The following is a 14,718-nucleotide window of genomic DNA, read 5'->3' on the forward strand; positions in this document are numbered from 1 at the left end:
TAATGTTTTTTTTTTGGACGGACACTATAATTTACATTTTTTTTACTATGTTCAATCTGAAATTTACTTTAAAATAAAAAAGATTCTATATTGATTCTGACTCTTCGACATCCAACTCACAGGTTTATCATTGCTTTGAGAAAAAAGATTAGTAATTTACCCCTTTTAGAAGTGAAGATATAGTCATTTGTTCTGGGAATGTCATTTTCGATATTTGGGTTCAAGTTCATTTTGAATCACTTCAAAATCTGGAGTTCTTTTTATAAGAAAATCTGAATAAAACTAGGAGCTGCAGCATGCAAAGAGAGGCCTAATCCTTTTACTCATCCATTTTTACCCATTTGACTTGTTTCCTAGATTCCTGCAACAACCAATTGTAAGAAGTGTACATTCACACATATTGTACATCCATGCACTTTTGGAAACATATGGAAGTCTAACTGAACCAGACCTGCTGTGTTCTAAGACTGCCACCAAGTGGTGAAAAGGGCTAAGATAAAAGGCAGCGTTCAAAATGTCTGCATTGACTTTTGAATTAAAAAGAAGTTAAAAATTTAAGTAAATGAAAATAAACCTAGAATACTAGAATTGTTTATACCGAAATGTACAGTCCTGCAATAGCTCTGTACACTCATCTGGGTTAAATGTGGATTTAGTTTTAAAGGAGGCCAAAGAAAACCAAGTGATAAAGCAGTGAAACATAAAAGACAAATTGTTTTAAACTCAAACGCTGACAATTAGTCTTCCTAATATTACATTGGATCAGACAAATGCTGACCATCTAATGAAGCCATAATGATAAAGGTAAGCAGTTCTAAGTGAGCAGGCAGCTCTTCACTAAATCACAACACAGACATAATTATGAGGAGTGGATTGTCTCATCTGCAGCCCAGAGGGAGGAGTGAAATGTTGGTCTTCTCTGGATTAGATCATTTATCACCAGCATCAGTCCAGTGTGTATTACAGCGCTGCTGGGAGATGTGAAAACAGCTGACCACAGTGGGCAATCTACTCCTGACTCAGGCTGTGAAAGAGACACAAAAGAGCGAAAACACTGGCTTAAAAAGGTGCTGGGTGTAGCGGTTCTAACGCCAATAAATCATTACCACCATAATTTGAGACATTACAGGCACTTTTAAAATGAAAGATACTTTTTGAAAAGTGCTTCACAAAGAAGGGAGGTGAAATATGGACGGAAATAATGAGCGGTAAGGTAAGGCACAAAGGCTCACCTGGAATCAAATAGAGTCCAGGGACAAACACATCAAGTATAATTTGAATTATATTCCTTAAAATCAATGATAGACTCTGAATCATCATGCATGACTTACTAAATGTGTCTTTTTCTAAAGAGTGCCTGTATTTCCCTATTATTCTCTGGGTTTGGGGCATCAGAAAAGAGCCATTGGGCCCCACTTTGGTACAGTATATATAACTTAGGCCAGTTCTCATGCCCAGGTAATTTGGTTCAGTTCAGCCTTCCTTTGAGGTCGAAAGTAAGACTAGAAGAGTTGTTTATTGTGAAAGATAATTGAGTCTTATCCAAAAGGACTTGTCAGTAATTAGAGTCAGGCTGCAGACAGAGTGCAGGGTGAACTGACTGAAACACATTCAGGCCTGTTCATTAGCACATCACTTGCAAAGACATGCACAGACATCAACATGTCATGTCCTTGTGATATGCCATGTAATTATCTAACTCAGAGGAAGCATGTCCATGGAAACTCACTTTCGCTTAACTCAATTTAGAATCCAATATACTATTATAGCAATCTTTCATAGGCGCAAAACTGAGATGTAGTTTTGTGAGTACAATGATGAATACTGTATTTATCTCTTGTTGAAAGGCTTGATTGAACACAGGTGGTGTAAAACGCAATACGGTTAAGTCTTGTGTGGGCAGTAATTCTGCTACTTTTGGCAGGAAAAGAATACTTCTGAAAGTAGAGCAAAGACTCAGTTTCTCTGTGTTTACCTTGCATCTCAGTTGAAACCATAGACTGTATAGAAGATGTGGAGGTAGCTTTGGGTCTGAAATGTTACTTTAACCTGCATTGTTTCTTATGGCCAGCAGGGGGCAACTACATTGGTTCCAAAAAAGAAGTATGAATGAGTAGAAGTCTATGAGAAAATGACCTTGGGTGTTTCTCAATCGCGAGTACGCTTGCTTGGTAGCACATGTCTGCCGAGCATCTTGCTTCAGAAGCGAGTCAAGAATACTTCCTGGCATTCGGAAAACGAAGTGTGGAACACGCTAGCAAGTGTGCAGGTGTGCGTCATATGAGAGGCCCCGCCTTACATCTTCCGCCACAGATTTGGGGAAATTGGTCCGTGCGCAAAGCATTGTGGGGATTTTAAGGCCGCGAAGTCTACTCATGTGCACACTCGATATTTCTCCAAACGGAGTACGCCGGGCTCGGTAGATTTCCAAGTATACTGGAGATTGGAACAGTACTTCGGCGGCACTCGATGACGTAGTATGCTTGAAATAGTGGCTCGGAAGCAGCTTTACTCACGATTGAGAAACACCCCCTATTTCTCGCTTGGTCTTTTACCATAGTAAACATTTTCCTAATGAGTTTATGGTCTAAATCCCTCGTTTCAAGTCTTCTCAAATAAAGCATGATATTCATTTAGTAAATTATGATCCCACCGAAAGGACTTAAAGGGGACCTATCATGCAAAATGCACTTTTTGAAGAACAAATCTACAGAGAGGGCATATGATTTTCATGGGAGGGCACACAAAACAGTCATGCGCCGCGGCCAGAGTTGACACCAGAGATTTACTTTTGGGGTAGCTTGACGTTTCATAGAGGCTGCTCAAACATGTAGGGTTTCCCATTAATGTACCGGGCGCTACAGTGGAATGTTCTACTGCAACACTCCCCACACGCACATACATAGTACACCCGTGACTGTTACAATGAAGGCTCGATAATCAGCTCACGGCATATAGGTGTATTCTTTTTTATAAATAATAAAAAACGTGTTTATTGGGGGAGGGCAGGAATGTCAAATGGGAGGGCCAGGCCCTTTTTTTTTTAAAGCTTTATACCCCATCAGCACTTTTGAAACAGGAAGTGAAATAGAGGGATATGAGGCATGGCTAGAATGGGTGATCTGTTTGGTATTTTGAGCAAAACACTTCATAGACATGTTTTTTATATATATTTATATATCTGAGACCTATGCTATTGCCTAAAAATAGCATGATAGGTCCACTTTAAGTGTTGTCGTAATATAACGCGTAACTTTTGAGAATAACTCTATATACCACGTAAACTGCTAAATGTAACATTTCCATAGTTTTTCAGAAACAGTGCAGACAACATTTATTCCTGGCAATTTCGACTGCCAGTAGCATAGTTGCTTAGAGCTGCTAGTGTTACCATGTTGAACGTTAGCAATGCGCAGCATGAAAGGCATTCTGTATGAACCCGTGATTAAAGCATGAAAGGCATTCTGTATGAACCCGTGATTAAAGCACCTATATGATATTACAACCTTTGGAAAAGAAATACCATTTATAATTTAAGACTTATTGGAGATTGCTCTTATGCCTGAGGCTCAGTATATGCCTCGTGGAAGAGATAGGGCTGTTGACTGTTGAAAAGTGAATGGAATATAAAAACAACTTTTTTTATCTTTACTAGAGCTCAAAACATGCTACACTACTCAGATCTTGTTTTTTCCAAGCTATGAAAAATACATTTGATTCACAGAACTTCTTATACACTGCATACTGTATCCCTCACATTGTAGGACAGGTGTATAAGAAGTTCTGTGAATCAAATGTATTTTTCATACACGCGCACACGCACACGCACACGCACACGCACACGCACACGCACACACGCACACACACACACACACACACACACACACACACACACACACACACACACACACACACACCTCTCTGGCCTCAACAAAGGAGCCATGTATCTGCTATGGACTCAATTACACCCACCTTCCTTCCTTCCTTCCTTTTGGATGTGACATGAATGAATAAGCACATTATGATTACCAGCAGCTCTGTGATGCAGCACAGCCCTTCCACTCAAAAGGACTTTGTGTAATTAAAAATCAAGACAGCAAAAAGCTTGGGAAATAACTTTGAGTGTCAGGACGGAAGAGGGAGAATGATCAAGTGAGGCAGGGTGTGAGGAGGAGCCTCTGGTTGGATTACTGAGAGAGAAATAAAATGGACACTTCGGGGTGGAAACTTTGAGATGCATCGGGCCCTTCAATCCAAATAGCATCGACAGATAACTTTAATGTGGTATTCAAAAATCACATTTATCATCTTTAACAGGACTGGGTTTATTTGTTTAACTAGTGCTTTTTAAGGTATTTTTCTTTGCCTTTCTATCCTTCCTCTAGTAGTTTCTTCCCCATTGCAGCTGAAGCCATCAGGTATTGTCTCCTGATGGAAAGGGGTATAATAATATTCAGGATTTGTGTCGTCTTTTTAGCCGACACCCCTAAAATATTGCACTTTATTTTCCATCAGTTTCATCAAATGCTGTGCAGAGTGGATTCTGGCCAATCCGAACACTGAATATAGTCAAAGGACTCAATTAGGGAGAGTGAGATGTTCTTCTTTGTTCTAGTTTTGGGATTTAGGTGTGTAAATTGCCTGAATTTTCACAAACAAATGCTCTTCCAAACAGTGTAAGAATCCATAATTTACTTGTTTAAACAAGCAAATTCATCATTCAGCTTCAAACAAAAGACCAACCAAACAAATCTAGACGTTAGATTGTTTGAAGGTTTTTGCTTTCATCATCTTAAAAGAAAAAACAAACTCAGAAAGGAAGATCTTAGGAAATAAGCAAAGATAATCATCAGCTCCGCAGCCCTTTGTTTCTGTCTGTGTAGAAACAGAGCCCCTCACACAGGTGTTCTTTTATCACCATCACCCGGCCTTGTTAGTTAAACCAGCCAATAGAAATGAAGATGCTGAATTAGCTACAAATACACACACACAGAGATTTCCCCGTCAGATAACCATGACCCTTGATCTGTTGCTGAAATCAGACAAATTGGACCATGAAGTTATCAGATTATTAAGCAAATACTGTAAACAAACAAGCAGTGAAGCCGGGAATGATAATTTACCATAAAACCCAATAATGTTAATGGGGCACTTCGTCACAATCGCATGTGTTTGCTTCAAAGACTGTTGACATCAACTGAAAAATACTGATACTCCTCTCCGCTAAACAAATTGGAGAAACTCTTTACAAAATAAATGATCACGTATTATGCCAAGGACACACTGGATATAACAGAGTATGTCCATTTGACCACCTTTAATTCACCAAAAAACCTGGCTTCCTCTTCTATTCAAACACTACTCCATTCTTAACAATAAAGAATTTTCATTTCTACAACATCCATGAATCTTAGTTGTTTTTCTTTTCACTGCTCACTCATCTTAACATTAATGTGAGTTGAAGCCTGCCCTCTGATGGCCTAACAAATGTGTCTCAAAAGAGGCAAACATGCGTCAACAGTCAGCGAGATGAGGGAATAACAATTAGAACATGCCGTATAAAAACTCAAACAGCAGACATACAAGGTGCCAGTTGTGTTCCTTCAGTCGGCGAACACTGGGTCGCGACTCAGCTCGGTTATCTGCGGGAGTTATCTGCTTGATGCGTTCCCTCCCTCATCTTAAACATCTGCCAGTCACACAAACACACACAATCTTGTTAACTCCTCAGACGTCTGCCAAATAAACATCATTAAAATCAGGCGGCGGCTGCCCCCATGCGATATCCACCATGCGTGTCGGGTAAACACCACAACAGCTCATTAGCATCAAAAGTCATCAAATCACAGTGTGTGTATGTGTGTGTGTGTGTGTGTGTGTGCACATTTCTGTATATATGTGTTTGTGTGTAACTATAGGCTACTCACAGAGCAGTTGTATAAATACAGTAGGAGGAAAATCTACATGTTCGTGTGTGTTCATGTGTGTGTACACCCAATCATCTGCACTTCATGCATCAGCGCCTGCATGTATGTGGCTTCGAGCGATGGGGGGGGGGGGGGGGAAATAGTTAATTGTGCAATGAGCACATTTCTGTTGAAATATTTACGTGGCCCCTCGGTGGGGTGCAGCAGGTTGGACCCGGTCGAGATCGAGTGAGCTAAAATGGGAGCGGAAGAGTTGTGCTTTGTTGAGGTCAGTGGCTCCGAAACCTCTGCAGAGGGGTGCAGATGTTGAAATAACCACGTCTGAAGGTTTGCCTGATGATAGAAAAAGTTACAAAAAGCCTTGGATATGTCGGGTAGAGGATGTTTAACTTGCAAATAGAGGTTTAATAAGAAAAGGGGGTGTTACTGTATGGTATCCAACAATGTTTTTTTCATTCTACATCTTCTCTGTGTACATTGCCCCGTGCCCAATTTTCCTTTTAAAACCAGCCTATATTTTAAAAATGAAGGACTACTTTAACCAGCAAACTAATACACATTTGGTGTATGATTTATGGCAGCAGGACATGGTCTTCCGGTCACATTTGAGTCACGTTTATGTATCACTAAAATATTTTAAAGTTTTAACTAAAAGGAATGCCCTATTCTTGACAACCATCTGAATTTTTGGCTTCGACATCAGTTATTTCAAAAGAAATGGCTGTACAATGATAAATCATTTTGTCTTAAATCGCACATTTAAGTAACATGCTCATGCTCTATGAACCCCAACAAATTGGAGCCTGTTAAACATATTGGTGCATTCACCTATGATGCCATTAGAATTTATAGTAACAAGGTAACATTTGCTAACAAAAACAACAATAAGCTACTGGTCCCAGCCAAGTAAAACTGCTGGTGCTGAGTGTTGTTGGTGACTTTTACTGTAAATCTCAGAATGTCATTCTAGTTTAGACAAAGCCAATATGGAGCGTTTAAAATTATGGGAAGTAATCCAGTGTAGTTACATAATGGGTCAGAATACCACAGCCTGATGAGTCTTACAAAAGATCTACCAGACAATAAAGCCAAAGACAGTTTAACGTAAAACAAAGAGAGCAAACAAAGAACGCCTCATTAAAAGCAAATTCAGAGACGGGTCGCAGCGAGAACTCAAATATGGTTTACAAATATATCAGCACGAGCTTGACTTATTCTTTATCCGAGATACATATTAAATGCATTTCGCAGCATAAACTGCAGTTGTACCACTGTTAAAATCAAATGCTTTACTCTACCATACGGTCGCAGCACAGCACACAGACTTCCACTTCTCCACTTTAACAGTCTTCATTATACAGCAAACAGCTGGAGGCCTCGGGGAAGGTCGTGAGTGTTTATGTGCAAGTGTGTGTGTGTGTGTGTGCGTGCATGCAAGTCCTGAGGGGATGTTTTGGACCTAATTGGCACCGGAATGTCAAATGTTCCCGTGAACCAAGCTGGCACCCCTGCACGTTAAAACTCCCCGTTCCCAACAAACGAAGCGACGCATGAATGCGAATAAGTCTGCCGACCCCTGAGTGACTTTTAGCATCTCAGTGCTGCAGGCAATGAGGACGGACAGAGTGCTGGAGGGATATCAACATCTAGTTTGGTACAATGGACATACAAAAAGTACTGTGACTGGTATACAACCTAAAATGACTGCTTGGTGGTCGCCAACATCTAAATCACAATAAAGTGATGATTTTCTGCCACATTTATCTCTCCGATTGTGACATATATCATATATAAGCTGCTTATTCATGATGTGTCTGTTTGTACAAACTCAGCTGTAACAATTGCATATGATAATGAATCCTCCCTACATGCTCCGCAGATTCCATGATCCGATTAGACTTTGAAACACCTCGCTGGATAAATTTAGCTATTAATGAGGAGAAAAACGATTTTTCTCGAAACTACTATAACTCCTTAATGAGTTAAGATGCAGAGCTCCCATTAATACTGGCCATTATGTGGAGAAGAGTATGCTGACATAGAATTATTTGCTAATGAATGTGAATTAGCTTAATGAATGGCCTCATTAACATATCTACTTATGTTCAATATATCACAGGGATATGGTTTATGGACATTGAGCAGCTCAAGTGCCTCATATTTATTATCATTCTACTAATTTATATGGCATACTTTAATATCTTATAACACGTTCTACTGTCACATATAAGATATTTATTTCACATTATTAAGATGTTTTATCATAAAAAGTCTGCCCTTGTGGTTAATCTTCACAGGCTAATGTTAGTGTTTCTATTATTAGGGACTGAGTGAATATTATTAGGGAGGAAGGGTGTTAGAGAAAGGGGAGGATCATGTCTTTTTTCATCTTGAAATGATGGTAGTCGTACAGCTTCTCCAAGACTTATATACTTTCCCTGCAGATATATTCACTCCGAAGGAACAAATATGTTTATAACCCTGCAACCTACATTGATTTAAGAAAACATATGAATAAAAACACTCAAAGTAAAGCCTTGAAACATATTGAGCTTTCCCTGGTAGTTGGTTCAGTATAATTGATAATTCCCGCCCCCTTCGATCATGTTAGCTGATGGGGAATGAGCTAAAACAGAGTACAAAATAAATGTTTTTCAAAGATGTTTTTTGTAATTTTAGGTAGGACTGACATATGCGTCTAGTGTTCATTTGACTGCTAAGTAGCCTAGTTGTGGTGGATTTTAAAAGAGAGGCGGAGTATGTTGAAACTAACTGTGGTGGTGCTAACGTAGCAGCTAGTTAGCATACGCTAGGTAGGGTATGCTAACAAGCTGCAGCTTTTTTCGGGTGTGAGGGGGGGATTTATACAGTACAACAACTGCAGTGCATTTACATTTTAATACTGGAAATAAATCAGTAACACTTTCTTTATATGGTTGTGTAATTTCCAAATAACTTGATGCCTGTTAAAAGTGTAATCTCAAAATGTTTTATTTTACCACAAGCAATATAAATAAAATATAAACAATATTTGGAGGGTGGTGTCTTTTTTTAAATCACCTTACCAAAACAGGACACCAGAAGAAAAAGTGTAAATAATGAATTCCACTGTGTTTTGGTGCTCTAACGTCAGCAGCAAACGTTAGCATGCCAGGCTAACTAGCTCGCTATCTAGGACCTATAGAAGGCTAGTAACCTACTGAGTGGCAAGGGGCATGTCTTAAGCTAACTACAATAATGTGTAAGCCAACGTAACATAGCCGAGTTCTAATTAAGTCACAAAGTAAGAGCTTTAGCATAAACCAACGCAAACTAGCTATAGCTGATAAAAGCTACAATTGTTGACTAAAGATTTAAAGCCTTCATTTGTTTACTCCTGATTGGAAACCATTGTTTAAAGAAATTAATAATAATTACATTTGACAGTCGTAGAAACTTAGGGGGATTGGTGTAGGGGCGTATGTTAACTCATGATCTTAGTATTTCAAAATAATGCCTCCAGCCCGCTCCAGCCCTGTATCGGAGAATTTGAGTATCTAATTTCCTGTGCCTCGTTGTTGTGGACAATGCTCAGCCATTACCACCAGCCAGAGGCTTTTAGAGTTTTCTATGGCTGTTTTGTTTGTCTCCAGAAGGCCCTTCACAGCTTGAAAAAGCCTATTTTAGCTGTGTTAAAACAGCGTGCCGTGTGTTTTGTGAATTAGCAAACAATGTGGCCCTGCAGACAGAAATAGCTGTCTCCTCTCAGCTTGGGCATTACGTCTCAACGCAGCTTTGTAGTTTTCGATGTGGAACAAGCGAGAGGTTCACCGGGAGGGTAAAGCTGACACTGGATCTGCATAAAATACATATCATCCAAGAAGACAAAGAGATGCTGCTGCCATTCCTCGGAGTTTGGGTGTGAATCCAATTACAAGAGCGTTGTTTTTGAACTACAACGTGCTCACTAAACGTTGATCTGTGTTCTGATCCAGATCAAGTTTGTTAGACACACCAAAGACTCTTAAATCCAAGATGGTGTTTGATTTTGATTTACAGAGAGAGGGTTAGTGGCCTACTTATTTCCCCACTGGCAGCCCTTGATACAGTATAAAACTAAACTGACATGATGAAGCACGTCACACGTCCGAAATGGAGGCACTTACATATCCATTTAAGGATGCCATCAGGTATAAAAGTGCATTAAGATGATTTATTTCTGGATCCGTTATGCAATGAATAAGTCAATGCTATTTCATGATAATTGTTACTGGTGTGAACCTCAATATGACAATGTAAGAGAGTGTTGAAGGGTACATTCAATCTGCACTTAAGATTGTTTTCACTTGTTAAAAGTAAAAACTAACTGAATTTTAGTTAAGAGTTTTAGGCCCAACTCTATTGGATTTACTTTGTTTAGCAAAAGTAAAGCATCTATTCAGGGCTGATAGAAATTACTTTTATGTTTATGAATCACTCACAAACTGGTGTGAAATGCCTTTGTACAACTCTTCAGCTAGCAACCTTTTCCATCTATAAAACATGTCGCCTCTTTGAAAGTTTCTGAGTTTGGGTGAAATTCTTGATTTATTATTTGGTGAAGAAAGACTGCATTACAAAAGCTGCACCACAATGAATGTCCAAATGGTGTAGTTCAAGGCCACAGAAAGACTTCTACAAAGAATAAAATGGATAAAGAAGAATATTTCAGAAAATGTATTTTTCTTCACTTTCTCCCCACTTATTACATTTTAACAGAAAAAGTGTATCTTGTTAAGGTGCTGTTTGCAGCAGGAACTATGCAAAGTATAATTAAAGGTTTGTTGATTTATGGAAATACGTGCGTTTGTTGAATGTTTTTGTTCTTGTACAACAGCATTTTGTGTTGGATGGCCACCTGTTCAAGCTAAGAAGAAACACTTTCATGTATTTGTAATTTATAACCCCAGATATCAAGGGGTGTTTCCCCAGTTAAAAGACACTAGGCTATGGTTGTGTTAAAGAAACCAGAAAACTATTTTTATATTGATATTTTACACTGTGTGAACTTGGTTGTATTGGTGTAGGCTTCAAGTGGAAGATTTATAAGCATTTTTAATAAGGTTACCAATAAAGTTTTTACGTATCCCTTAAAACGAAAGCGTTTCTGGCACAGGTGTTTTAATCTAGTAGCTGATTAGACCTCTGCTCATAGTGAGGCTGGGTACAGCTCAGTTGGAAACTAAAGAAGGTCGCCAAACTCCAAATACTTCTCTGTGATTTGAGAAAAAAAAGAAGTGTTGCCCTAAAAAGTAGTAATTTTAACAGGAGTGTACAGGTTTCACCACAAAGAGGTGGAATTAGGCCAAATTAATGGAAACCACCTGGCAGGTAGGGATTAAGAGGTTTGGATGACCATGAAGGTTGTAGAAATAAAGACTTGTAAAATGTAATATCTTGGTTGCCTTCTCAGGCCTAGTCAAAACGTACAAGGATAATTTGAAGATGTAAAAACACACACCCACCCACACAAACACTGGACAGACACAAACGCACACACTCTCCCGTGCCTGAAATGCTTCCATTGGACTCCTTTGTTTACTTCCTTAACATAGTGACATCACTACGTAACACTCGCCTTTTCTATTGGCTAGCGCTCCAACACATTGTACATCATCTCTAAGCGGTTCACAACAGAGACGTCTTAAAAGAGGCTCAGCAGCACAGGCAGTATGAGAAAAATAAAGACCTTTGTGACATTAAAGCATGGAGACATGTCACAGTAGAGGAACAAAATACAAATATGAACCTGAACATGAGCATAATATAACCTCTTTACCCTTAGTGACTTCATGCCCAAGCTTATAGATTCAATGCAAATGGGATGTAGGTGCCATAACGCTACTTGGCTCAAGTTCATTATTTGTATTATTATTATTCGTTTAAGTCACCTTTATTTGTTTGTTGAGCACTTCCGGTAATTGTCACATGGGTGTGGTTTGGTTATATAAGTCACCTGTTTGATGTCGAGTGCTGATGACAGAGGGTGAGCTTGTGCTGTCAGTTTTTCTGTTGACCGTTTTGTCCATAGTTACTATGTTTTGATTTTGTTTATTAAATATCCTTAAAACTATATTGCTTCAATATGGACTTTCTCTTCGAAAAACGCGTCACAGTTTATAGCCAAGTTTAGCCTCTCGGCGACTCAAATGTAACTGGGGATTGAGCCGCCACATTAAGTCAACAGAAAAAACTCGGTGATTCCCATCAGAGACCGAACTGGACGGACCGGCCGGCTTCCTAAGCTTACGGATCGCTTGGACGCTTCGGATAACGGATTTAACATTCTGTACCTTTGGAACCTTCGGACCGTTTTTCCCTAATCGATATGGATTGGAGTAGCCACGAGGACTCACTGATGGACACTCATTGACTGCATCGCACAACAAGCTAAAAGCGGTAGGCACGATTATTTCCTTTCTTGTGTATTTTTGCTGGACACAGTTTGGGAAGCGTGACCGTTTGTCCATTGGGGACTTTGGCTTTTGTTGTGTGTTTATTATGCCGTGAGCGGCGGAAGTTTTGTTATGTGCTGTGAGCGGCGGTGGTGTGTGCTTGTTATGCCGTGAGCGGCGGAAGTTTTCGAATTGTTTGTCAAAACAAACAATTCGAAAACTTCCAAATACACTGTGGCGGCCGGGCCCCGCTGGTTTAAGTTGCATACCAGTGAACACTGTCGTGTTACTTTAAATGCTAAGGCACCACACATATTGCATCAAATATGAGTGACACAAACGATGGAATGGAAAAAAGGACTGTCAAGCTTACTAGTAAAGCCTTGGCTTGGAAAATCGAACAACTGCAAAAAGAATGTCAGTCAAACGTGCAGAAGATTAAAGGACGCACACAGGAAATCAAACATCTAATGAAAAATGATGAAAATGCAAAGGATGTTAAACTCAAACTGGACAAATTAATTCATCAATATGAAAATGCAAAAACAGCACATGAATCAGTTATTATGTTGCTTTCCGAAGACGACCTGGAAATACAAAATAACTGGTTTCAACAAATAACAAAACATAACAATGATTTTATGGAGGATGTACGACAATGGCTCTTGGAAACTGGGAGGAGGCCCTTTCTGCAAACAGGTCATGTGACTGCCAATGAACCAATCGCTGCAAGTAAGGGATAATGTGCAGCGACGCGGTCATTATGGGTAAAAGAACACCGACAGGCTGATCAGGAGCCCGACGCGAAGCGGAGGGATCTAGATCGGCATGAAGGTGTTCTTTTACCCATAATGACCAAGTCGCTGCACATTATCCCGCTTATTACATGGCCACATTCTCAACAAAGTAACGATATGACTCCCAATATTAATTGAAATGCTTTTATTGTTTTAGAAAATGTTTTTAATGATTAAAAACATAGTTGTAACTGATTTAAAATGACATTCATCCGCTACGAAAAATAGTCCGTTGTTGATGTTTGAACTAGGCTGTTGCAACGGCAGGAACTGCTTCGATAGCAACTAACTCTGTGCATGTTAGCATTTTAGCCTTAGCTGTAATTAACATTAACCTGAACGTTTCCATTAATAGTACAACGTGACATGGTGAATGGGAAATCTTTAGGGATATTGAGATCGACGTTTCTGTCCTCGATCCTCTCTCCTTGCGGGGGTTTCGCAGATGACACATCTGAAAGCACAATTCCCAACATGTAAAAAAACGGGAAACAATATTGCCACAGTTGTATCGCTACCGCTAATGTGTGTGTAAGGACAGACAACATGGAGAGGCACTGACCCGATGTGGTGCTATTTCCTGGGTTGGAGGACAGGATGTTGCTCCATTTCTCCCTTTCGGTTATTGTTGGAGCCCAGTAATGGCGCATTTCCATTGCAGCGCGTAGCTCGCTTTAAGCGTGCCGTGTCGTGCCGTCCCCTTTTTTGGTTGTGCTTCCACTAGGCCTCGTTCCGGCGCGGCACGGCGCGGGGCCACTTTTTCCCCTCTTTTCTGGCCCTAGAAAATTGTGGTTCTATCGGGGCCAACAAACAGGGCTGAGTCGGGCTGAGTATGCTAAACTAGAGAGAGGAGCGCTGGCAAGAGGGCTAGAACTACAACAAGATGGACATATTTGACCGTGATTTAATTGTAATACACGTTTCAAAATGATGCCGAAGTAACAACATACTGATACCGGTTAGTAAAAACCATGAATTAATGCTTTGTCAAGTCTGCAGACAGACGGCAGGCGAAAAACCTTTTAAAATTCGTGTTTTTCTAGATGGAGATTGGCTAAGCTAACGCAGTATATGCCCCGACCGTCCACACTCACAACAACGGCCTATACAGACATAAATAAAGCAGCGACTGTATTCACCATGACACAGGCAGTCTGTGGTGTGTACTTGTTTAACTTTTGTCGAGTTTCTGAACATATATAAGGAGCTGTGAGTTCCGAGTGCTCACAGCTAACGGCTGTGTTGTGTTTCTGGATTTCTCATTGAAGATGACTTCACGGCTCCGCCTACACTGCGTTACTATAGTAACTACCCCAGTTCCTAAACTGTAATGGAAGCGCAGCATGAAGTGAGTCGGCCCTGTTAAGGCCCAACGCGGCCAAGCCGTACCGAGCCGTACCGAGTGTGGCCGAGGCCGACCGTGTAGTGGAAATGCGCCATAATAACTCTTCAGGCTGCTCTCGCACCTGTGCCCAGTCACAGACATGATCTCTTTTGATCCAAGACCAGCCTGAGAGAGCAGTTGTACAGCCGTGCTTCTCAAGCTATGGTTTGTGTAGCGCTTTGAAAGCTGGGCTGCCT

Source organism: Trematomus bernacchii, unplaced genomic scaffold, assembly GCF_902827165.1.
Source record: "Trematomus bernacchii unplaced genomic scaffold, fTreBer1.1, whole genome shotgun sequence".
In the NCBI taxonomy this organism is placed as follows: Eukaryota; Metazoa; Chordata; class Actinopteri; order Perciformes; family Nototheniidae; genus Trematomus; species Trematomus bernacchii.